Here is a 25498-nt window from a genome sequence, read left to right on the forward strand (position 1 = left end):
TTGGTTTCAGTGATAGTCAGGGTGTTTGAGCCCCTTTGGTTCTTTTCAAAGTCCAGTTAATCCCAGTGATGTATTTAACAGTGTGGTGGGATCCCAAATCGGTTGCCTGCCTTTCTCTTTTTGTCCAAAGAATTCCTCATTTTACCTTTGTTGAAAAACAAGGTGTTGTATTAAAATGCAAAAAAAAAAAACCAACTAAAAATGCCAGCTTGATAAGCTGACGAATCATGGAGCTACTGAAAGAGAAGGGTTTGCAGGTCACTAGAGCACGCGTCCTTTCCAACAGCAATCAATTTTTTGGCTGACATCCCCCATTTGGGAAGGGAAGGGAAATGTGCTTATGCCCTTCCTGAACAATCCAGGAAAGCTTTTAATTGGCTGTAAGTCTTGAGGTTCAAGTGTCTGCAGGGCTGCTCCTCTCGCTTCTTCTGAGGAACCCCAATACACATGGTTTCTTCTCACCACCCACCCTGTGGAAAGCTCAATATGCTTGATTGCTCTGAGCAAGGTGCGCGTTGTCCTCTCCACTTAATATCCAAACACCACCACGCAGTCTAGTGTTCGGGTAGAGTTACCCGTCCTGCTTCATTTACTCTTTAGCCCCACAGAACAGACGGAATCCATAGAAAATACAGTAAGTGGAAAACAGAGTCGTGGTGCCTCCCTTGGGAGGTGCCTGAGGGCCTTTGACAGTCTGTACCCCAAAACAAATGCCCTTTATTTTGCTGACAGGGGATGATTTCAAAAATTTGCTGGTTTCTAGGAAACCTTAACTAGCTTTTCATTTAAGGTAACGATAAGGCCCCCAATACTTTTTCACATCTGAATGAGGGGGTATGGCTTTGTATCTCGTTCTCCAACACGCGCCTAGAAGGGCTTTGGATAGCATGAAGCTGGACCAGGTGAGTAATGAGCTGTTCTTAATGCTTTCATAAGCGTTTAAGAGAAAAAAAAAAATCCTTTAAATGATTATGCTCCAGCTTTCTTTCTTTCATTACACTTATTTTTGCTTTGATCTCAAAAAGACAAATACAGCTACTCTGGGTATATTTTTCTCCCTCATATTCCCTGTGTTTTTAAGCAGGTTATACTGAAACATCAGTAATTTTTGCTTTATTCCAACTTTGAAAAGCTAGTAACACTTTTGAACAGTGGAGCGCTTGCAACAGTAAAATAACAGAAATTACATTTGTTGGTTTATTTTCTTACACTGTCTCATGTGGAAAACCCTTGTACCCTTTTAGATTTTCAAAGTCGTGTTAATCAAGCCAGATGTTATCCTCCACGGCTCCGATATTTTTTTTCCTTTGTTCCCTTAAATTTTTCATCATTACGGTGTTATTCTACATTTTTTCCTGCTGATGCAACTGTTTAGGAAAATACAGCCTGATTAAAATAAATCACCAAGTTTCAACCTTCTGTTTATTTGCCTATAATTTATGCCATTAGCATGTTTCTAGAGATGAATTTGTTCCTCTCGTAAGCCCATCTTTCCCTCTGTAGCTGCTTAAGGAGCTGTGGTAAACTGTATGTTCTGATAGGGCAGGATTTGCTTCACCAAGGGTTTGCTGAGGGCATAAGGCTGCTGCCAGCTGCCAGCTCTGAGATGCTTTTATGCTGTTTTTCCTCATCAGCCTGTGCTGTTCGCAGGCCCGAGCTGATTCCCAGCCCCTTGGGACTCAGCTCTGTTGTGTATAAACCATGTGGGTTGTTATGGTTTGTGGTACTGCGGTGGAGGGGCTGCGGCTGCATGTGAGTGTGTTCAGAATAGAAATAGCACCAAACATTCTACAGAACACAGGGCTTCTTGGGCTCTGCAAAGGGATCTGAACAGGCTGGACTGCTGGGCTGAGTCCAATGGGATGAGGTTTAACAAGGTCAAGTGCCGGGTCCTGCCCTTGGGGCACAACAACCCTGAGCAGCTACAGACTAGGAGAAGTCTGGCTGGAAACTGCCTGGAGGAGAGGGACCTGGGGGTGTTGGTTGACAGCGACTGAACATGAGCCAGCAGTGGCCCAGGTGGCCAAGAAGGCCAGTGGCATCTTGGCTTGGATCAGACACGGCGTGACCAGCAGGTCCAGGGAGGTTCTTCTCCCTCTGGACTCGGCACTGGTGAGACTGCTCCTCGAATCCTGTGTTCAGTTCTGGGCCCCTCACCACAAGAAGGATGTTGAGGCTCTGGAGCGAGTCCAGAGAAGAGCAACAAAGCTGGTGAGGGGGCTGGAGAACAGGCCTGATGAGGAGCGGCTGAGAGAGCTGGGGGTGTTTAGCCTGGAGAAGAGGAGGCTGAGGGGAGACCTCATTGCTCTCTGCAACTACCTGAGAGGAGGTTGTGGAGAGGAGGGAGCTGGGCTCTTCTCCCAAGGGACAGGGGAGAGGACAAGAGGGAATGGCCTCAAGCCCTGACAGGGGAGGTTTAGGCTGAACAGTAGGAAAAAATATTTCACAGAAAGGGTGATTGGGCACTGGCAGAGGCTGCCCAGGGAGGGGGTTGAGTCCCCTTCCCTGGAGGTGTTTAAGGCACGGGTGGACGAGGTGCTGAGGGGCATGGTTTAGTGTTTGATAGGAATGGTTGGACTCAATGATCCAGTGGGTCTCTTCCAACCTGGTTATTCTATGATTCTATATATTTTTTCCTTTGCTTAATTATTTGCTGCCAAGTTCTATATCAGCCCAGATGTGTAGTAGTTCTTTTCAGAAAGATAATTATATGTGGCTTCTGCCAGGCGTTAAGTTTTATTTTTCAGGATAGTTTATGAGACCTATGAAAAACCTGGCAAATATTGCTTCTGAAATGCACTACTGAGCATTTGTTGGACCTATTATTTTGTCACTGTCACAACAAGGTGAAGTTTAAGAGAGCAATTCTGTGATAAATTGCCTTCTATGCAAGGCCTCCCTGTGGAAACCAGTATTTGAGAGAACCACCTAACTTTTCCAGCGTGTCTCTGTGATTTGATAGTTTTTCTTTTTTACCTTTTTTTTATTTTATTACTGGTGCTATTGCCCTTCCATGCAGCTCCTCCTGCTCTGTTTTGTGCATCCCAGTCTTTCCATGGTCCCAGCTGGTGTGTGAAGGGGTGGATGGAGAGGATGCAGCATGGGTGAATGGGGAAGCCTGAGCCAGGGCCGTTGCTCTGCTCCTTCCCCTCCGCGATGATCTGGTAGCTGATCCTTGTCGCTCGGTGTCATCTCATCCTTGTCGCTTGGCGTCCTCTCACGTCAAGGCTGTTTCACCCATTCACTCACTCTTGTTAAAGTCTCATCTCTTTCTTTGTACAGGCAAAAATCTTATTAGGTCCCTTTGGGGATTCTTTTGTGACTTATGCTTTTCCTCTGCAAATAACTAATTTCTTCCTAAGTTTTGGAGCCTGTAGGTTGCTCCCTGTCAAGGGTCATTTTTTTATCTATTTCTGTTTCTAGAATTAACTCTGTTTACCTCACAGAGCAGAGACCCCTGGGGAATACAGCTTTGGCTTTGCCTTAATCTCCTCTTTATTCAGTTTACCAGGGATCATTATTTATCCCTTGCTTTGATTCTTTTTTTGTATTATGTTGATGTAGCTTTTTTTAAAAAAAAAACCCTATCCCTCTGATTATTCTGTGGTTTGATGCTGTTGCTTCAAGGTGAAGGAAATTTCAAAGAAGAAATTCAAACATGAAATTTGCCATTCTTAAGGAAATGTTTAGCAGGTTTCACCTGACTTTACTGATTCTTTGCCAGTTCTTTAAAAAAAAATCAAACAAACCTTAAATCAATGGAGATCTATTTTCCTTTTATCCTCCCATCAGCTTTATTTTTCCTTATTCTGAGCTGTTACTTTTAATGCATTAATTCAGCTTCGTTCCTTTTTTCTTTTCCCAAAATGCTCTAAGTACACTGACAACTTGTATCGCTGTGCTCGTCCTTACAATTTTATTCTCAGCTTCAGAAATGCTACTGGAGTGCATGAAAGCAGGAGGAATTTGGAGAAGTGCAGCTGAAGTCATGTCAGTGAAACACACTTTTTGGTAGCTTGTGCACAGTTGAGCGACATACAGATGGCAATTCTCTTGAAGCTCACCTTGCTGTTCTTTACTAAGTACGTATGCAGAGCTCTACAAAAAATATATCTAGTTTATTAAATTTAAAAAACAGGTAAGAAAAAAGCAACTGAACAGGTCTTAGTATTCCCATTTCTCTTTGCATTCCACTGCTTTTCCTACTTTAAAAATCCTTTTCTTATGGAGTTGTTCTTCAGCACAGCTGATGCTGTATTTATGTACATATTCGCTTTTATTTCCTAGAGCAGCAATTGTGGCTCTGGGAGCGCCTGCTTTCATTAGCTCTTGGAGAGCATTAGGCACAGAAGTGAAATGGGCAGTTGTCAGTCTGTTTCCCAGCTCGCCTTGAGGCTGTGAAAAGCACAGGTAACAAGCTTGTGCAAACCAAGGCTGTTCAGAGCTGTGTAGGTTTTCAGAGAAATGTTTTGATTTATGGAGCCAAAACATTTGCAGGTGTTTGATGATGTGCATGTGTAATTGATATAGTTGTATTTATCACTAAAGACTTTATAGTATGTGAAGAGTCTTATCCACGAGAGAGGAAATATCCAAAAAGGTGTTTGCCCCTTTACCAAGAGAATTCACTTTCTGCAGGATCTTTTTAAGAGATTAACACTTTTCTCACACTTGGCCTTATGAAAAATATTTATTATCCTTTCCCCGTTGGACCTTTTCTCAAGGATGAGATTTGCAAACTTGTTTGGTGATACCAGCTCTTGGTAGACTGTGAGCCCTGTATACGTGCTGTGAGGAATTAACTTTCTGGACCAGATTTTTTTTTTCTTCTGGTAACCTAGAGGCAAATTATTGCTGTAGCGTTCAGTCTATCGGAAAGACTTGGAAAAAGCAATGAATTGCTGAAGCTGAAATTCATGTTATTGTTGCTTTCTGAAGTCAGCCTTGTTTTGAGCAGGGCTTGTACTGGATGGCCTCGGGCAATCCCTTTGGAACTTACGTGTTCTATGGTTCTGGACATACACTAAAATCTGCCTTGTTAGCAGACAGGCTGGCTTGTTTGTAATGCAAATTTATGTGAATTGTTTGCATCTTTTGGGGTCGTAATTTTCTATAGTCTCCTATGTTGATCATTAAGAATAAGAAAAATGAATGAGATGTATGTTTCTTGTCCAATTGCTACTTACTTTCCTCTTTTACCAACAGCTGTAAGGAAGTCAGTCATGTATAGTCAGATGTGCAGCAACCTTCCAGTACCTGAAAGGGGCCTACAAGAAAGCTGGAGAGGGACTATTCATAAAGACTTGTGGCTTTGGTTGGACTCGATGATCCTGTGGGTCTTTTCCAACCTGGTGATCCTGTGTGATAGGATGAGGGGGAACGGGTATAAACTGGAGAAGGGCAGATTAAGACTAGACATAAGGAGTAATTTCTTCACCATGAGACTGGGGAGGCACTGGCCCAGGTTGCCCAGGTGAGCTGTGGCTGCCCCATCCCTGGAGGGGTTCAAGCCAGGTTGGATGGGGCTTGGGCAGCCTGATCCAGTGGGAGGTGTCCCTGCCCGTGGCAGGGGGGTTGGAACTGGATGATCTTCAAGGTCCCTTCCAGCCCAAAGTATTCTATGATTCTATGAAACTCCAGTGGACTCGGACATCAAACTATGTATTAAAAAGAAAAATATTTTTCATCAAGGCAAGGAGAAAGTGAGATGGCTGTGCTTTAGAGAGAGAGAAAAGATTAAGGATGGTCTGAGATCTTGCCTCAAACCTAGAGGCACACTTTGTCTTGGCTCTAATTAAGGAGGAACCTGCTGAAATGGAGGGCAAGGACAGGACAGTTGATGAAAAGTTTGGAAGCAGTGGAAGTGACTGCATTTAGGTGGAATGAAAAACAGTAAGCTGTCTGTCCTCGAAACAGGAGGACTGGGAGAGTGGGAAGGAAAGCAGGTAATTTTTGTTGCACTATAGTGAAGGAGATGATGCATGAAATAACAGATGAGGCGATAAATCTTTCAGCTTGGCAAATATATATAATATTCTGTCCTATGTATCATCTGAACAATAACAACTAGAACATACCGTGTTAAGGAATGGAAACTATTCAGGACCTGATTTCAGTAGTACATGAGAAGAAGTAAGAGCACGCTGGTAAATACAGTCTAGGTAAAAGGAATATACTTCTCCATACCAGATGTGATGTCAGTCTGCAACTTTCTAGAACAGATATGATTGTTTAAAAAGTCAGTTTATTTGCGTATTTGTGGTTAAATGATGAAATAGTTGCTGAACCAGCAGCCACCGTTGCTGTTTAAGGGAGGAGGATCATTCAGAACAGTTCCTCACAGTTGTGGTTTGGGACCAGTCATTTTTAGTGATGCTATCTGTGGCAGGAAATTTCTGTGTATGGAATCTATTCTTTTGCTTAGCGTGAGACACAAATTCAGCTGGTGGTTTCTGCAAGAAACATGAAGATACTGGTTGAAAGAGATCCAGCTGACATCACCTGTGCATGGTGGGGGGGTCTTGGCAGATGCCAAGTCACTCTTCTGCCACCTTGTGACTTAAGATTTCAAACAGCTTTGTTAATAAGATATTTTCATAAGTGTCAGAACTTATCCTGCTTTGGTTTAATATAGAAATTCTAATTCCAGCTCTGGTGGTTGGAAATCATCTGGCTGTGACAGCATTTAGCAAACTTTGATCGTCCCAGTCTGGCCACTGTAACTTAGGCTGCCTGGCTGCTATCTGCAAGGCTGCTCTGCAGAGGAGATCAACCTTTTATCTTCAATGAGTGCAAACTGCTCTATTTAGCATATTGCTTTTTGTTAAATGCAATTAAAGAAGTCTTCTCTAAGTCCTGTGCAATCTCTAGAGTCTATAGGAGGTGATTGGTGACAGCCAGCATGGCTTCATTAAGGGCAAGTCATGCCTGACAAATTTGATGGCCCACTATGGGGCTACAGTCTTGCTGGGTAAGGGAAATGTAACTGATATAATCTACCTGGACCTGTGTAAAGCATTCGACATGGTCCAGCGCGACACCCTTGTCTATAAATTGTAGAGTCATGGATTAGGTGAACGGACCGCTCAGTGGATAAGGAATCATATGTATGGTCGCACTAAAAGAGTTGTGGTCAGCGACTCGATGTCCAACAGGAGACTGGTGTCGAGGGACCTGGATAGGCTTGAGAGGTTGGCCTGTTTAAACCTCATGGACTTCAACAAGGCCAAGTGCCAAGTTCAGCAATGCCAAGTCCTATACCTGGGTCGGGGCAATCACAAGCATGAAGATGGGATGGGCAGAGAATGGATTGACAGTAGTCCTGAAGAGAAGGACTTGTGGTGCTGGTAGATGAGAAAATCATCAAGAGCTGACAGTGTGTGCTGGCAGCCCAGAAACCCAAATGTATCCTGGGCTGTATTAGCAGAAATGTGACCAGGGAGGCAATTCCATTCTTCTACTCTGATCTTTTGAGACCTTACCTGGAGTCCTGTGTTCAGCTCTGTAATCCACAGCACAGAAAGGACGTAGAGTCCAGAGGAGGGCTGTGAAGATAGATAATAATGGAGAACCTGCCATGTGAGGACAGGCTGGGAGAGTTGGGCTTGTTCATCCTGGAGAAGGTCTGGGGAGACCTTTTAGCAGGCTTCCAGTACTTAAAGAGGGATCTACAGGAAAGGTGGGGAGGGGCTGTTTATGAGAAGGTGTAATGGTTTTAAGCTGAAAGATGGTAGATTTAGATTAGATATAAGGAAGAAATTTGTTACAATGAGGGTGGTGAGATGCTGTCACAGGTTGCCCAGAGAAGTCGTGGAAGCCCCATCCCTGGAGGGGTACAAGGCCAGGTTTGATCAGGCTGCTCAAAGCCTGACCCAGCGGGAGGTGTCCCTGCCCATGGCAGGGGTTTTGGAACTGGATGACCTTTAAGGTCCCTTCCAACCTAAACGATTCTATGGTGTCACCACACCTGAACTGCTTCTGTGAGGCAGATCAATATGCAGCAAACTTTTCCTGGAGCTTATTGTTCTGTGTACTGTGAAAATAAGGACATGGGGCTGCTTGGCCACAGGGTGACATTTTATGCTAAACAAGAAACTTATCTCTGTGGTACTTGCCCGATTGAGCTGTGTGAATTATGTTGCACAGGTTTCAGACTGTTCTGACCATCATCTGTGTCTGGTATCTGTTGCTGTAGAGTCTGGTTCAGGTTTTTTATCATAGAATAGTTTGGGTTGGAAGGGACCTTACAGATCATCTAATTCCAACCCCCCTGCCATGGGCAGGGACACCTCCCACTGGATCAGGCTGCTCAAGGCTCCATCCAACCTGGCCTTGGACACCTCCAGGGATGGGGCAGCCACAGCTTCCCTTGGCAATCTGTGCTAGTGCCTCATCATCCTCATGGTGAAGAAATTCTTCCTAATGTCTAGTCTAAATCTGCCCCTCTCCAGTTTATACTCATTGCCCGTTGTCCTATCATCACAAGTCTTTGTGAACAGTCCCTCCCCAGCTTTCTTGTAGCCCCTTCAGGCACTGGAAGGTACTTCTAAGGTCTCCTTGGAGCCTTCTCTTCTCCAGGCAGAACAACCCCAACTCAACACAGACTACAGCAGGTTATACATTAAGTGTTCAAGATCTGGAAATGGTATTTTTTTGCCTGTAGTCGAAAGCACCGTCATGCATTATTTATCAAACAGTAGGTAAAGACTTCAACCCTTTTATGATAATTGATAGCAGTTAGAATACAAGATTACAAACAGTTCCTGAGCACCAGTAAATTGCCAGCATGGGAGGTGTATTATCAGGCCATGTTTTTTGTAGGTAATTCTAAATTTATATGCTTATTGGGCCTCACTCTGTCAACGTGGAGGGGTAGGAAGGGAAAAGATAAGACGGTGTGTCAATAGCATTGCATGGGGGTTTGTCTACTTGTGTTTTACAGTACTCGTTCAAACTACACGAACTGTAGCTCTTTGAGCGTGAGGTAATAAGATTTAAGTTACCTTCTGTGGGTTTTACAGCTCTGCAGTATGACTGCCATGCGTCCTTGAAATCCAGGATCTTTATGGAACAGCTTTTCTGTGTCACCTGGGGATTTGAAGTAGTTTTATTGTTAGGTAGAACTGGAATTATCTCATGTTAATCAACTGGATGAAGGCATCGAGTGCACCCTTAGCAAGTTTGAGGATGACACTAAGCTGGGTGGAAGTGTGGGTCTGCTGGAGGGTCGGGAGGCTCCAAAGGGATCTGAACAGGCTGGATCCATGGGCTGAGACCAATGGGATGAGGGTTAACAAGGCCAAATGCCGGGTCCTGCACTTGGGGCACAACAACCCTGAGCAGCTCCAGACTAGGAGAAGTCTGGCTGGAAACTGCCTGGAGGAGAAGGACCTGGGGGTGTTGGTTGACAGCGACTGAACATGAGCCAGCAGTGGCCCAGGTGGCCAAGAAGGCCAAGGGCATCTTGGCTTGGATCAGAAACGGTGTGGCCAGCAGGTCCAGGGAGGTTATCCTCCCTCTGGACTTAGCACTGGTGAGACCGCTCCTCGAATCCTGTGTTCAGTTCTGGGCATCTTGTTACAAGAAAGAATGGCCTCCAGCTCCGCCAGGGGAGGTTCAGGCTGGACATTAGGAAAAGATTTTTCACAGAAAGGGTCACTGGGCACTGGCAGAGGCTGCCCAGGGAGGTGGTTGAGTCACCTACCCTGGAGGTGTTTAAGGCACAGGTGGACGAGGTGCTGAGGGATGTGGTTTAGTGTTGGATAGGAATGTTTGGACTCGATGATTCGGTGGGTCTTTTCCAACCTGGTGGTTCTGTGATTCTATGATTCTATGAATCCATTCTGGTTGAGAGGAGCAGTGCTGCTGCAGGAGTGATCACAGCCTGCGGGGGACTGGTCAGATCCTACAGGAGGAGACCCACCGCCGGCCGATGCCCAGCACAGGTCACTGTGGGCTGCAGCGTCACAGCTCTCAGTGCTGCCTTGGCTTCTGCTCCAAACTGCCAGAGGTCCCCTTGTATTTGGGTGCAGTCAATATGTGTGTGGAGTTGAGACTTCAAAAATGATAGCGAGTAAGTTGTAGGATAGGTTTAGTATGGATAAGTACAACTTAAGTTAGTAAACTTTAGCTGTTTATAAACAGATCTGAGATTGCGGTTGCAGGTTGTTTGATTTTTAGTATCAACTGTATTGGAAAAAAAGAGAAGGAGGAGAGGGAGGAAAAAAATACGTTTGTACCCATAAACTGTTAATTCAGTCTGGTAGAGCTGAAGCAGCTACATATTGATGCTTCATTTTTTTCAAACTGAATAAGAGATTTTCTTTCATTAATCCTGTATTCTGTAGACAAATGGGAAATGGTTGTTGCTTTTTTTTTGCCAGGGCAGTTTCACCCAACAGGCAGTACATTAAAAGTTAAGAGTTTTTCACTGTTGGAATATGGTGTGGCATAGGTTGTTGAGTGGGAGTGGGAGGAAAGAGATATCTTAATTTGAAAAACGTACTGCATTGGTTTTGTTTTTATCTTTATAAGCTGTGGCAAGATCTATCTTAGTTTTCAGCTTGGATAGCTGTGTGTCTGCAAGCACGCCTGGTAGGCGTCAATAGTAAATATCTCAAATTAAAGGATAATCTTGGTGTGGCAGCTGTAGGTTAGAAGGGTGAAACAGTCTGAATAAGATCTTTACGCAACTGGCAGACTGATCCTCACTTGAGCTCCTGGCTGGTGGTGACTGTGCTTCCCCTGACGCCAAGGGAAGTGCTGAGCTGAGAAGAGTTTGGTGTCTGGGGCTGAAATGTGTACGTGGGAAGGGGGGAACCTGGTTGTTCTGGGTCAAGTGCAGTTTAAGACTTAATTTCGTATAACCAAGGGCTAAATGTTTTTTGTAGAATAAGTCTCCATCTGTCAAAAAAGAAAAAAGATAGAAATAAGTTAGATAGAAGTAAGTTATCTAAAAGATAGAAGCTGTTTCTGTGGCCTGGAAATGGTGTTCAAAAGACCTGTTCATCCCCTGGTAAAGAATACTCTCCATGTAGCCAATTTAAGCTGAAGTCAAAGCAGTCCAGACTGTTACTTGATATGTTCCTTTTAGCTGCCTGTTTTTCTTTTGTCTTCTACCCTGTTAAGTATCTTATATGTTGCATGTGCTGGACTGGCAAACATTAAAATACTTTGAAAGCACTTATTTACTCTCACTTCAGTTCTGATTTTCACTGTCCTTTTCATTCTGCAGTTGGGTATAGCCTTGAATCTTTTTCTGTACCATTTTTATTAGCTATAATAATCATTTAAGCAGGATGAGCAATGTGACAGCTGTGGACCAGCTCCATGTATTTTATGACTTCTAGATGTTGGTCCAATTTTTCGTATGTGACTGCTATCTGCTTAGGTTAAACCCAGAGGAAAGTAGAAGAAAGAAAAAGCTGAGTCGAGATAAGCCTCTTGCCCTTTCCTGCTTCATCCCATCAAAGACGTCAGGGTGTTAGCTAAGGAGAGCTCTCTTCCAGCTCAAGTCAAAATATAAACCTTACTGTTCCATGAATGCAAGGATGAGACTGAGAAGTGAAAAATTGAAAAGTGCTATAGTTGACTGAATTGATGATAAAGTTTCTGGAACCTCCTTTTCTCTCAGGGTATGTGACTATACTCACACCCTGCAGATTTTATTTTCCTATCATCATCAAATGCTGTTTCTGTTAATGAGCAGTCCTTTCACATCAATGATACACTGCCTGAAAACCTAAATATTCCACTCCTGAAAAAATACCCCTTCCTTGCTCCTGAGGTGAGAATCCAGTTTCACTGGACTGTTTTTCTCCACAGTGAAAGAGGTTTCTGGCCTGGTGCCTGAGCAAGTCCGATCAGGTCACTCCTCAATCTCTGCTTGATGAAATCAGAACAGGGAGTTTTAAAGCATGTCTTATGTTATGAAAGGTTCTCAGATATGGTCACTGATGTGGTCTTTTCTCTGACTCCTGTTGAAGGACTCTGATTAATTTTATTTTGCACAGTATGGACCACAGGATGATGGACCCAGTGTTCCTGCTTGGTTGTGCTAATACCTTACACGGTGGTAACAGAACCCTGCTGGCATCCTCGTTATCCCCTTGGTTACCTAACGACAGATTGCGCCAGCCCTTGAGGACAAATGTCCTGTCTCCAGCAGTGATTGCAGGCAGATGCTGGAAGAAGAATGGGCATGGCATGAGTCTACGTGATGTTTGCCCTGAGTACGCTCAAAGTCTGCAACTGCTCTCAGCTCAGATGGAAAGAGATGCCTGAGGAGCTCTGCAGCAACTTGGTGGTGACCAGACCCTTCCTGATCAGGACACTCTGCGTTTCCAAAATGTGTCTGGATCTGGACCTGTCTGTGTCTGTGCATGGCTACTGCAGTGTTTTCCTCCTGGTTGCACTTTGAGACTTCTTAACTCTTAACAGTCTGGATGAGAATTACATGGATTTTCATAGTTTTGCTATCTGTTTAGGCAGTATGAGGCCGTGGAAATTTGAACTTAGTAAGTCATGCTCCCTTTGTTGTCCAGACTTGCAATTTAGTTAAAAATAATAGAGTTGGATATTAGTGTTTTCCATAAACTGATGTTAATAGGCATAATCATATTACATTCCTGTAGCATTCAGTCTCATACGTGTCCTTGCATTTTTTTTTTCTGGTATCTCTGTTCAACTGACGTGTATCTTTACTGGGTTTAGGGTGGCACAGTGTTTGCTTTCCCTGTGTTTCAGGACTACTGCCAAGTGACTTGCGCACTCCGCTAGCTCTTCCAAAGCACCCCCACGTCTGCTTACTGGGACCAGAGGCACAAAAATGTCAACACTTGTTTGACTTTGTCCTCTGCTGTGATGTAAATATTAAGTGTTTTGTCAGCACCTTGTGACTAAATCACTTTTTTCTGCTAAAAACTGCAGGTATATTTAGTAAGTGCTCCTGACTGTTCCATCCTATGGACACAGATGTTAAGTAACACCAGCATTCAGTTTTTTTGCTTTCTATAAAACATAACAAAGCAAGATCTCACAGTGGCGTTAAGGGCTTAACTGGGTTACTTACTGATTTCTCCTGTGGATGTTCCGAAGTGTTCCCTCTGTCTCACATTAGTTGTTTCACCTCCTTTAGAGTTGATCGGCTTCCATTTGCTGGAGTGTTTCTCTCTGTCTGCTTTGCCTGATGGAGTCACGTTTGATTTTTTTAGCTGATGACTACCTTGAGGATATTGAGCTAAAGGATTACTTGCCTGTGTTACTTCTTAAGTGGAAAATACACCTTGCTGTTTTGCTGAGCGGGGTCTCTTACTCTGCTGCAGGTTACAGGGACCCAAGGAAAGACTCACACACGCTTTGCTCCCAGGAGTTGTTAAAGGCTTGCTGTTGTGCATTGGCTCAAGTTCACAAATCAAAGTTAGCTTGGATCGAATGGTTTTCCCTCACCAGCAAAAGCATCGTGATACGTTTCTGCAAATTCCCAGTCATTCCCTTTCTGAGCAATAGCTGAGATGAGTGACATACCTCCACATGTTACTACGTATCTATTTTAAGATTAAAGTGAAGTACATTTTAATGTCATGGTCATAAAAATTTGCTTGGCAGTCAATGCAAAGCGTCTTATGCCTATTTGTCTTCTTAAGTAACTTAAATATGTCCTTACAACTCCTCTTTGTCAACAGGATCATGACAAAGGTAGAAGGTTAGCAGCAGTTTGACAAACGGTTTGAAGGTTTGTGCTGTCCTCTCAAGCGAGGTGAAAACACAAATCTGACACCAAAAGGGATGCAAAGCCCAAGAAGACAAAGGTGTTTAACCAAGTGTGACGGCCCTGTCCTCTTTTTGGCCATTCCTTGTCAGTGAAAGATACAGCTGAATTAGAAATGACTAATGGGGATTGTTAGAAGTGGGAGAAAAAAATCAATGGCAGTGTATATTAAAAATCTTCAGATTCTTGAAGTACAGAGAGAAGATAATATGCCGAAGGTATGGGAAAGGTAAATAAATAGATGTAGCGTTCCGTGGACACCACTGCCCGTGTGAATGAGGCCTTTACTGACTGCAGAAACAGCCTAGGGCAGCCCGCGCCGCTACAGAGACCAGGATTGTTGCTGCCAGACTGGATCAAAGTGAGATATGTCTCCTCTCACTTGAAACTGCAGGTGTAACTCAACAAAAGGGGTTGTTAAGGCTGCCTGGTCGATAGGATGAAAACATAACTGGGGCTGCCATCATTCGTGTATGGTAAGGCCTTGCTTTGTCTCACTTCCTAACATAAAGCACTTAATTCCAAGTAGTCATCTGCAGAGATGTTACCATGGGTGGGAAGGAGAGAGAACTCAACAGCCATAGTGTCTGATGCTGGGGTATCCTGGCTTCAGGACTCTGCAAACCTAGTTCTGCACGGAGTAAGCATGCAGAACCATCTGTCGCTGAGTGATGGGTAGAACGACAGCATTACAGGTGAAGGCCCATTGAAGCATATATAATGACAAAATATTTGAAGGATTTTTTCTGTTTCCTAATGATTTCCACTAGTTTTTGTTTGTCTGTTTGGGGGGTTGGGGTTTTTGACCCCTGTTAAATGCTGGAATGATGCTTTCATACAATCAGATTGCAGTTCCAAGGTCTAATGCCTGAGCAGAAATGGCTTACTTGGACCCTGGCATGTTTAGATTAAGATAGAGTTCCCCATCCCTCTGTACTTGGCACTGGTGAGACTGCTTCTTGAATATTGTGTTCAGTTCTGGGCCCCTCCCCACAAGAAGGATGTTGAGGCTCTGGAGCGAGTGCAGAGAAGAGCAACGAAGCTGGTGAAGGGGCTGGAGAACAGGCCTTATGAGGAGTGGCTGGGGGAACTGAGGTTGTTTAGCCTGGAGATGAAGAGGCTGATGGGAGATCTCGTTGCACTTTAAAACTACCTAAGAGGAGGTTGTGGGGAGGAGGGAGCTGGGCTCTTCTCCCAAGTGACAGGGGTCAGGATGAGGGAAAATGGCCTCAAGCTCCGCCAGGGGAGGTTTAGGCTGAACATTAGGAAAAGATTTTTCACAGAAAGGGTCATTGGACACTGGCAGAGGCTGCCCAGGGAGGGGGTTGAGTCACCTTCCCTGGAGGGGTTTAAGGGACAGGTAGACGAGGCACTGAGGGGCACGGTTTTGTGTTTGATAGGAATGGTTGATGATCCAGTGGGTCTCTTCCAGCCTGGTGATTCTATGATCCCAGTATGTGTGCTGTGTACCCTGCAGAAGGCTCTTCTCCCTTTTTATTTGTTACTTTGGAAGTGATGTTCCTCATTGGGACATCATTAGCCAGCGCGATGGGGGAGATTTAGATTTCTTTTGAAGGTAAGGTACTGGTTGATTATCTTGTCAAGGACAGGAGTCTTCAAAATGTCTCATCTTCTAATACTGAATGTAGTTGTGGTCCTGATGTTAACCACCTTCTTTAGGAATCTTCTATGGAGTTTGTTTCTAGTGTAGGTGGATTTCCAACTATGCTAAAACCTCTTGGGGAAACAGCAAAATGGATGCTGGTGGTTGCTGGAGCATTTTTCTGCTGGAGCTCACCTGACTGTGGTCTGTACAAGCATTTATGGCGTAAGTGTAGACTCATCCCTTTATCAAGTCTTGTGCCTTTCTCCAAGTGGCCGCAATAGGTCATTAGTACTGCTTTGAGTGGATGACATACTCTTCCTCCTGCTGCGCTGAGGGAGGTGAGGTTTGAGGGTGCATCTTCTGTGTTTTTTCTAAGGGAGAGCTCCCCAGTCACGGGAGAAGAGACAAGCATGTTTGGTGTACTGGTGTCCATGAGGACAACATGTACTGGGTAATGGCAAGTAACTGGTCCATCTCCTGTGGTGTTCATTCAGCTAATTCCCAGCTGGAAACAAGTAAAAACTCATTATTTGGTTTAGTGAACTCTTGACTGTGATCTCACTCACTGGACGAATGAGCAACAACTGAATTGCCAGCATAGAAAAGAATCAAATTTCATAAGCACTGGGGGTCCCACTGCTTGGAAGGTGGCGGGGGGGGAAGTGTCTGGTACAATTGATACTAAATTAAAAAAATAATAATAATGGGGGAAATAAACCAGAAAGAAGCCTTGGACTGAAATATGAAGCAAAGGCAGGAGCACAGAACAGGACATTTTCCAACTTAAATCAAGAGCTGTATTTCGAAACTCAAAGTGGACTAGTCATTAGTATGGAAATGTAGCAAGCTGTTAGCATGTGATATTTAAATCCCTGCTGTGCCAGCTGGATCTTTTTGCCTGTTTGAAAAACTCCTCCACCTCTTTGAATTGTTTACACTTCAAGGCCAAGAGACCCTAGGTATCATCTTGTGCTTGCAAGGACAAAGTTAATTTCCAGCTGTTTGTGATATAATTCACTTTCTCTGTCTTAGTCTATATCAATCAAATTTACCATCTTCCTTTATGAGAAATATTTATGCCTACTCAGAGCACATCCAGTTAAAATTGATTGCATCTTAATTGCATCCGGTATGAAACATTTCTTTCCTGGTAGGAGTACGGGAGTGTTAAGAGCAGAGAAGAGAGAGAATATTCTCTGTAGCAGTATTTAAATATCATTTAAAGTTGTGGTTGTGAGAATAACAACTCTAGAGCTGCTGTCTGTGCTGCTTAGGGCAGTGACCAAACTTCCTCAATAAGTGCTAGTACTTAGCCAGCAGTATTACGGGATTGCAAGGTGAAAGGGCGCCCGAAGCTCGGTCCTCATGCAGTGTGGAAGAATGTCTACCATTTAATGTTGTTCTGAAAGCTGGCTCTATTTCATGATTAGTTTTTGATTTACAAGCTTCCTTGCTAACCCCCTGTTGTTAGAGAAAATGGAGTGGGCTGGTTGAGGCACCAAGGATTTAGGCTTAAGGCTGAGAGCGTTACCCTTGTGTGACCTACCCATCGTTACCAGCAGAGAAAGGACTGGGAATTACTGTCTTTGAAGCCATGATGCATTGTCCAAGATTTGTCTGGTAAATATTCTTCCAGCAGATTGAGAGGTCTGTTATTATCGTTGAGGGCAGAGCACACTGGAATGAGCCATTACCTGCATGATCTTCAAAACTGCTGCCTAAATGAACTCTTAAAAAATCAGTAAGAAGGCTGCTGTGGGAAGAGCCACATTCCCAAAGTATGTTCAGTGATAAGACTTGGGCTTTGTGGCATAGGAAAAGGTAATGGAAATAGAAAACAAAGGAAAAGCTGTGAGTAAGACTCCTTTGTGCACCCTGCCTGAGTAACTTGATCCAAGTACTGCCTTAATAAAAAAGAATGAGAGGCCTGGAAGAGCAGGAACAGCTCTAGGCTCTGCGTCTCTCTGCCATTGCTCTAGTAGAAAATGTCTGAAAAAGAGGTGATAAAATCAATGAAGTCATGCATTTCCGATACTTTAAGCTTCTGGAGAGTAGGGCAAAACAGCCTTTTTTTGTTCTGCCCTGTACAATCGCCGTGTATATTCATTGACCGCCTTGTGCTACATGGTCAGTTGGTATTACTTAAAGACTGAACATGGTATGTTTTCATTTAAGTCTGTTTCATAAATAAAATAGTGTAAGTAATCGGGAGGTAAATAATGTGCTTAGCAGTGCCTCCAGGTTTTCATGGAGTTTCATTGCTTCTTTTAATAGTTGCCATTTAAGATGGATTTCATTTAAGCCAAAATGCTGTTTGAAGTTAGAAGTCCGTAGGGAACTTGAGGAATGAATGGTTTTGACAAATGAATAGTTTGGGGGAATTAATCTTCTATGGAAGAAATCATTGCAACTCAGCTTTCTTGTACAGGGATAGGGTGGAATTAGATTAACTTCAATTAGAAAACCAAAGCAAACTTTAAACAGCCAGAATGAAATGTTCTTATTTTCAGATTCAAAAGCAAGGCATCCTTCTTCCCCTTCCACCTTAGACATACTGTCTGCGGACTGACTGGGATTACTGCAGAGGCTGGGTGGTTTTGGTTTGGCTGCCACTGCCTGAAAAACAAAGCAGAGCAAATAAAACCAACAAAACAAACATACTCCACAGTTTTATTTCTGCCTGTGTATTTTAACACTGATGAATTGGCACCTGTGACACGTGGCAGTAACTGGAAAACACCCCTTTACAGTCACTAAAACCACCTAATGAGAGTTTGAATTGAGCCATTTCTTGGCTTGCAGAATGACTTCGGTATAAGTGCTTTTGGTTGATTTGTGTCATCTAGGATAGAATTTGAATCTATTTCTTCTGTGCCTGTGTGAAGATTAATAATTCTGTCTTTTTCCATATAAACAGGAAATAATGGTTTGCTTTGTCTGTTCTGGACAATAGCCATTGATTCCTTTGGATATATATAAAAGGCTGAAAAAGTTTCATTAACATTTCTCGCTCTTCAGGTTCTCTTAATGATGACAAAAACCAAATTGCCACTTAAAAGATACCCTCTCTCACCAAGCCCGGTGGAATTCCCAGTCAGCCGAGCTGGCCACTCCAGCAGGCTTCAGAGTCTTACCACCGTCAAATCTCCTCTCTCCTTTACCTTTTTTTTCTTTCTAGTAAATAGTCTGGAGAAATTTGAGTGTGTTTTCTTCAGCCTTCGTTGTAAGTGTGTAATTTTTGTGGTATACGCATCCGTGAAGTAACATCGTATCAGTGATTCTGTTCTTCATCTAAATTTACATATTCAGGCAAACTTCTTTCTTCAGTTTACTCTAACACAGTTCTCAGGTAATGTGTTTTTCAGTAATGGACTCTATTTTTACTTCCTTGAGGTGCCAGTCTGTCAAATAAGGTCACATAAATTTATTTGTGTAACTGTCGATTATTTTCATCGCATTCCTGAACTTGCTTCTGGGATCGATTCTAAGTGGAGCAAGTTCTTGCAGCTACGCGGAGCTTATCGAAAGCTTTTCTGGCAGCCTTGTGGCAATGACATCAATTTTCTCTACAAGTTCCTGAATGTCCATTAGGTAAACAGCTTTTCATGGCCCATACAAGTACTACCCAATTACCAAGATGTTTTCATTATTCGATGTTATTTTGAATTATTATTATTATTTTTTTTTTAAATGTTGCAACCAGTGCTCTGTGAAGTCTGCTTGGGTGTTTTTGGCAATTTTTTATCGGATCCTATCACTCTCTCTTCTGAAAATCAAGTTGACTGTATTGTTCTAAATGATGTCCTTATACGTGTCGTTCCAAGCTGAAGGTGTGATTGCCTTCTGTTTCCACTAAACCTCTTCTGTTTTGGAGTCAAGAGGTTGATTTATCTTACGTGGAATAAAATTTGTTCCTAGACCCATATAGTAGGTATCTGTCATAAGGCTTATGAATGTTTAAACTGAAGCAGACTGTTATATTTGCAGCTAATACTATGCAGTTGTTCACTTGTGATCTGAAGTGGAAATGCTGTCTTTAAGTCTTCTGTAAAGGCATATGACAGAATTGTTTGGGAGGAGTTAAATGCTCGGTTTGAATTTTCTTGTTTGGTTTCATTTGCACTTACTAAAACAGTAGCATTCAGTTTTCATTAAAACATAGAGTAGCTAGTGTGGATTGTGAAGTGGAATGGCCAGTGGTGTGAGAAGATGAGGAGGAGCGGAGCAGAGCATTAGCGGTGGTTTTGGCCGAGAGGTCCACAGTTGATGGATGTGGTGGGAGCCCATGAATAGGTCAGGAACATCAGGGAGCTGCTGGATGGTTCCTTGCAAATCCCAGACGGGGACGTGCACACCTCTGCTGGCGAGTCAGTGGGGTTCTCTGTGGAGGCTCCCTCATGCTTGCCGCTTTCTCAAATTTAGTGTGTGTTTAACCCTCAAATCCCACTGATTTGGCCATAGCCCGTAACAGTGAAGGTGACAGCTTAAAATTAAGGCATGAGAGCTCCATGATGTCTATCTAAGTGAATGAAAATGTAAAGAAGGAAATTCTAAGTACTAGCATTGGGGTGAAATGCAGTGAATCAAGGAGTGACGCAACCACAAGTCTTTGTACCTTCAGCATGGAGATGAAAGATACAAAACTATCAGCCTAAGAAAATGTTAAGAGATAGTTTAACGTACTATACAACAGCATACTTTATTGAGAGAAAGGATTACAGATTTATGGTACGTTCTTGTAGTGAACATCATCGCCGCAGTGCTCAGTCAGTGCATCGCTTCTAACTGAGAAAGTAGCCTAGGTTGGCATCAGCCCCTTCCCCTGGGTTTTCTTTGGTGGATCCTCCAGCTGGGTCTGGGGTCACAGTATTGTCAAGGCATCGCTGCCGTGGGTTCTGCCTCCCTCTTCCAATGCCCTCTGAAAACTCCCGCTGTGCCCCAAAATGAGAGAGGGCTGATTGGCAGTGTGGGAAGCCAGTGCCACTGTGAATGCTGCTCTTCAACAGCATTGGTCACAGTTGTTTGTTTCAAGCCAGACTAGAACCCCAAAGATAGAATCATAGAATAACCGGGTTAGAAGAGACCCACCGGGTCATCGAGTCCAACCGTTCCTATCAAACGCTAACCCATGTCCCTCAGCACCTTGTCCACCCGTCCCTTAAACCTCTCCAGGGAAAGTGACTCAACCCCCTCCCTGGGCAGCCTCGGACAGGGACCAATCACCCTTTCTGTGAAAAATTTTTTCCTAATGTCCAGCCTGAACCTCCCCTGGTGTCATTGGCAAGTAGAGGTAAGAAAGGACAGTGGAGAGAAATACGTTCTTTGTTATGTTGGATAGATATTCATGACCTACTGACTTCAATGCTTTTCTAAAAAAAAAAAAAAAACAAAAAAAACTCTAGTTTTTAGTTTATGTCAAAAATAGTGGATGTGTGCTTGGTTTATAAAATGAATTTTGGAAAGCAGAATATCATAATAATGATGCTACATCAGCAATTTCATTACTCCAGACATCTTTCTACATTCATGGCTAGCATCTCTACACCTGGCTAGCAGTTTATGAAGGGGTTAAGTTGTAAATGGGAAATAAATTATGCCAGGCCCCAGTTCCCCTTCACTGTTCACTCTTGTGAATGCTGCCTCATGGCTCTGCAGGTCCTGGTCCCAGTAAATATAGGAATGTTAATCCAGAATAACGCCTTTGACCCCAGCACAGCGTTTGTCAGAATTCACCGCTGTAACCTCTGATCTCTTATCTCTTGATTTACCTGAGGAACAAATGGCTGTTGTTGTTGAAGGCCTTAGTAATGGGCGAGTGGATTCATTATTCGATTGCAGTAAAACAACATTATAAGCCTGTGTGGGAAGGCTGAGAGGTGGATCAGTTCTTACTGCCTTTTCTCCCTCTTGTGAGTGTTGATGTGACTTGCCTTTCCGGTATTTGCTTGGCAAAGAAACGTTGCTGATGCTTTGTTAGCATTTGAAATACTTTTTTTCATCCTTATCAGCCATTTACAAAGCGAGTTCATATCGGTTTTGTTTTCTTTTTCCCATGCAAATGAAGAATTTGTACAACAAAATAAAGGAGATGCAAGTGATCTGTTGCTAAACTTGACAGGTTTTTTGATTTAATATTGTTAGGCTCTATGTACCTATTTTGGGTTAGCTTTGAAATCTGCTTACATGCTCTGCTGTTTAGTGTTTTTGTCTAAAGAAAGGAAGAGATTGCAGCATGTGTTCCGGAAAGATGAAAACTGAGAAATACCACTGAAAGAAATACTAAACTACGCAAATCATTGGCTCCTACAGTGTGTTGCTGGAATTTCTCGGTGTATAGATAAAAGCATGCTGTGTTTGAGAAAATGTCAAAAAATATCATTAGGTTTCTGAGATTTGTTTTTCTTCTTCTATTGGAGGCTTTTTTTTTGTCTTGTGATGTTTGTTTTTAAAGTAAAGTTGGAAAATGCAGATGCTTTTGTTCCCATGGTTCAGAACAAATATTGTGAGAACATGGAGAAATGAGCATGTGAAGGAGATCTTACTTTAAGTCCAGTTTTCTCAGATATAAAATATGAACGGATTTTGAGGGCTGCCAAACCAGCCTTTGTCAGCAAATGCTGACCAAAGGCTGTGCAAGTTCATAATTAGATTGGATGCAAACCAATGGACGAGGTGTTGAGGGGCACGGTTTAGTATTTGATAGGAATGGTTGGACTCAATAATCCAATGGGTCTTTTCTAACCGGGTGATTCTATGATTCTATGTAAGAGCTGTAGCAGCAGTCAATTAGCGTTGTGCACGCTGGAAGGCCTGGGTGGATGCGTCCACATGTAGGCTGGTTCTCCTTTTAGGAAGTGTTCATTCTTGTACCCACTCTCTCTCCTTTTGCTGGGTTTCTGCAAAAAAGTCACTTTAAATGTGCTACCCCTGTGGCCCCAAATGTCCAGATCTTAGTAGGAATACGCATTGTGTAGGTATCTTCCGTTGACCGGTTATTTTTTGGTATAAGGTCTGCCACAAGCACAGGTGGTTCTGTACATATTTGTCCTTCTTCATTCATTTTATCTCCTCTTGTCCCCTGCCATGGGAAGGCACTGAGTGAGACAGGATCCCAGTCTGTGGGCTGCAGCTGCCGTGGCCACGGCTGTGCCTCTTGGGGGGGAGATGGTCTCCTCAGCCCAAATCATAGAATCGTAGAATAACCAGGTTGGAAGAGACCCACCAGATCATTGAATCCAACCATTCCTTCTCACCGCATCCCTAGGAACACTATTGGAGACCTCCAGACATGTTTTCTGTTTGGTTGAAACAGACCAAGGCGTTTTGAAATTATGAGGGAATTGGAGAATGACATGAATTTCATCAGCCAGTTTCCATGTAGAAAAAAAAAAAAGTGAAGCTGTGAGTTGGTGTGAAGAAAAGGTTGGTGATCTGTGGAACAGAAAATGGTTCTTTTTCTCCCTGCTTCTCTTTTGCTGTGTTTATTTATTTATTCTATAGGAAATACATGTCTGAGGGGGAACCTAGGGAAGGGACAGGCAGCGGTAAGGACTGGGAAAATACAGAGCACGGACACCGAGTAAATTATTCAAATCTGCTCTGTGTGTAACCGTGATCTCACTCCTGCAGTACGAATCTCTCAGGAGTAGAATTAGACCTTGTTTTCAGTGTTTCAGACATACGGCGTTGACAGTAATGAAATCTTGTTCTTGTTGGAATCATGAGTGAAATTATGCTCACAAAGATCAATGTGATTTTCCTTGGAACGTGTCCATTAACTGCATAATCTGTAGAACTACTTCTTATTCTGGCCTACTGAAATACAGGAAATTTTGCAGTAGACTTTAAAAAGCGCTAGGGAACTATGTGTTGAATAGGTCTGTTGTGATAAGAGAGCATCACAGCTTCCCGCCGGGTCCCTCCTACTAAGCCTTTTGGCAACAGAGCATTTTTGGTGTCCTGCAGCCTGCGTTCAGGGAGATGTGTTAGAAACCAAGATATCATCTCAATGTGGAGTCCAGATATATGACAGCCTTCTCCTACGAGAATTCCTGGCTGTAAAAGTCAGCCCAGTGCAGAATTATTATTTCAATGTATTTATCCTGAAAAACATACACATGCGTATCTTTTCATGTAGGAGTCTGGTGTTCATTGTCATGCTCAGAAGCCCATCCTTTGAAAGGGATATTCCTTGCCACATTTCCTAAATGTGGATTGCCAATATAATTGTTTTCTAGTAATACATTTAATTTGTGTGAGGTTATTTTTTATGTATGTCTCTCCAGCCAAACATTTTACAAAGCTTCCTGAGAAGCTAACTGTCTGTTTGGTGGTAGCAACACAGTGTTAGCCCTTACCCATGATGTCTAAAGAAGTGTGTCATTGCCCATCCATTAGTCCATTTGTATTTCGTTTTTACCCATGGATTTTGACTTTTCTTTCCGCTGCACTGACCAAACAAAACAGAGTAGTTAGCCTTTTTTTTTTTTTTTTGGTTTGATAATAGAATTTTACATTTATCACTGTAGAATTAGTGATTGAAATGCATTCTTCATAGAATCATAGAGTAACTATGTTGGAAATGACCCACCAGATCGTAGGATCTAATCATTCCTGTCAAACGCTAACCCATGCCCCTTAGCACCTCGTCCACCCGTCCCTTAAACACCTCCAGGGAAGGTGAATCAACCCCCTCCCTGGGCAGCCTGTTCCAGTGCCCAATGACCCTTTCTGTGAAAATTTTTTTCCTAATGTCCAGCCTAAACCTCCCCCGGCGGAGCTTGAGGCCATTCCCTCTCGCCCTGTCCCCTGTCACTTGGGAGAAGAGCCCAGCTCCCTCCTCTCCACAACCTCCTTTCAGGTAGTTGCAGAGAGCAATGAGGTGTCCCCTCAGTCTCCTTCAATGCTGGGCAGATGATAACTCTTTGAACATGAAAGCTTAGAGTAATTTTTTTATGTTAATGTTACAGTAGAGCCTTTAATTGGTGTATCTGTGTATCTTCCACCCAGAAGCAGGGAACTTCTGCTGTGTGGTTATGGGTATTTCTCTACTGTGCCTCTCAAGGTATGATGAAGAGACTTCATCATAAAGTGGGATTTTTGATATTCTTTGTTCTTCTAAACTAAGTGGCCATGGCTCAAGTGAAACAGAAGTAGCTGGGAATGTTTAAACCACTTCTGTGCAGGTCTAAGTAGGTCATCATTTAGGAACAAATATTTTTTGAGCTGATTTTGTCATTAAAACTTACTGTCTTAAGACAATACTCTTGTCTTACTGAAAAGTAAAATGAGATGGTTAAACATTGCAATGTTCTCAGCAGTGTTGTAGCAAGGGGTTCATCTGAGGTTCGAGTTTGTGCATGTGTAGAATCACTAGCATGTAGTGTCATGTGATTATTTTTTTTTTTTTTTTTTTACTTCATTCCATGCCAAGGCTTTTTCTTTTCCTTTTAGGATTTGCTGCAACTGCTTGATAAAGCAAATGCCTAAAGTTTTAATTTCCATAGAGCATTCAATAGAACAGCAAAAACTTATTTAATCACAAGACTAATGTTTTATTCTACTTCAGCTTTTCTGTTTTTAAGAGAGATTTCAGATTACAAGCAAAATCAATTGCCATGAGCTCTCTAGGAGTTTTTACCATGTGTTTGTCTTGAGTTCACTCAATGACTTTTCCTTTATACTTTTGCTTTGAGGAAAGGGCAGGTCAGTCTGCGGGGACAAAACAAAATCAATTGTCATTTGCAAGGTAAGTGACAAAAGTTAAAAACCTGATCCTCGTGTTACACTCGCAAGCAGGATACATCCTCACTCCTAAGTCTGAAAGGATTGCCTGTCTCTGGGGAGCAGTGTGGCTTTAACCAGTTTGGCTTTTCTCCCCCATAAATGTAAAATTTTAGTGGCGTTAGAGTATTTGGCTGCTTCATAACTCAAATCTCATGCTTGGTTGCAGAGGCAGCAAAACGGCTTAGAACTTGCTTTTGAATGTCCATAAAGAGGAAAAGAAAGTGCTTCTAGGCAGGATGTAGTGCCAAGTATTTCTGATTTTCTTAGTTTCCTATTGATGTGCCTGCAAAAACACCTGTGAGTTGGTACCAGTGACAGTGACATAAATCAGATAGATT

At 43.0% G+C, this 25498-nt stretch overlaps 1 protein-coding gene across 5 annotated transcripts in view; it reads left to right on the forward strand.

Moving 5' to 3' along the window:
• PCDH15 (protocadherin related 15) overlaps nucleotides 1-25498 on the forward strand; it is a 599860-nt gene that overhangs the window by 292841 nt on the left and 281521 nt on the right. The window lies entirely within an intron of this gene.

This window comes from Phaenicophaeus curvirostris, chromosome 9 (assembly GCF_032191515.1).
Source record: "Phaenicophaeus curvirostris isolate KB17595 chromosome 9, BPBGC_Pcur_1.0, whole genome shotgun sequence".
In the NCBI taxonomy this organism is placed as follows: domain Eukaryota; kingdom Metazoa; phylum Chordata; class Aves; order Cuculiformes; family Cuculidae; genus Phaenicophaeus; species Phaenicophaeus curvirostris.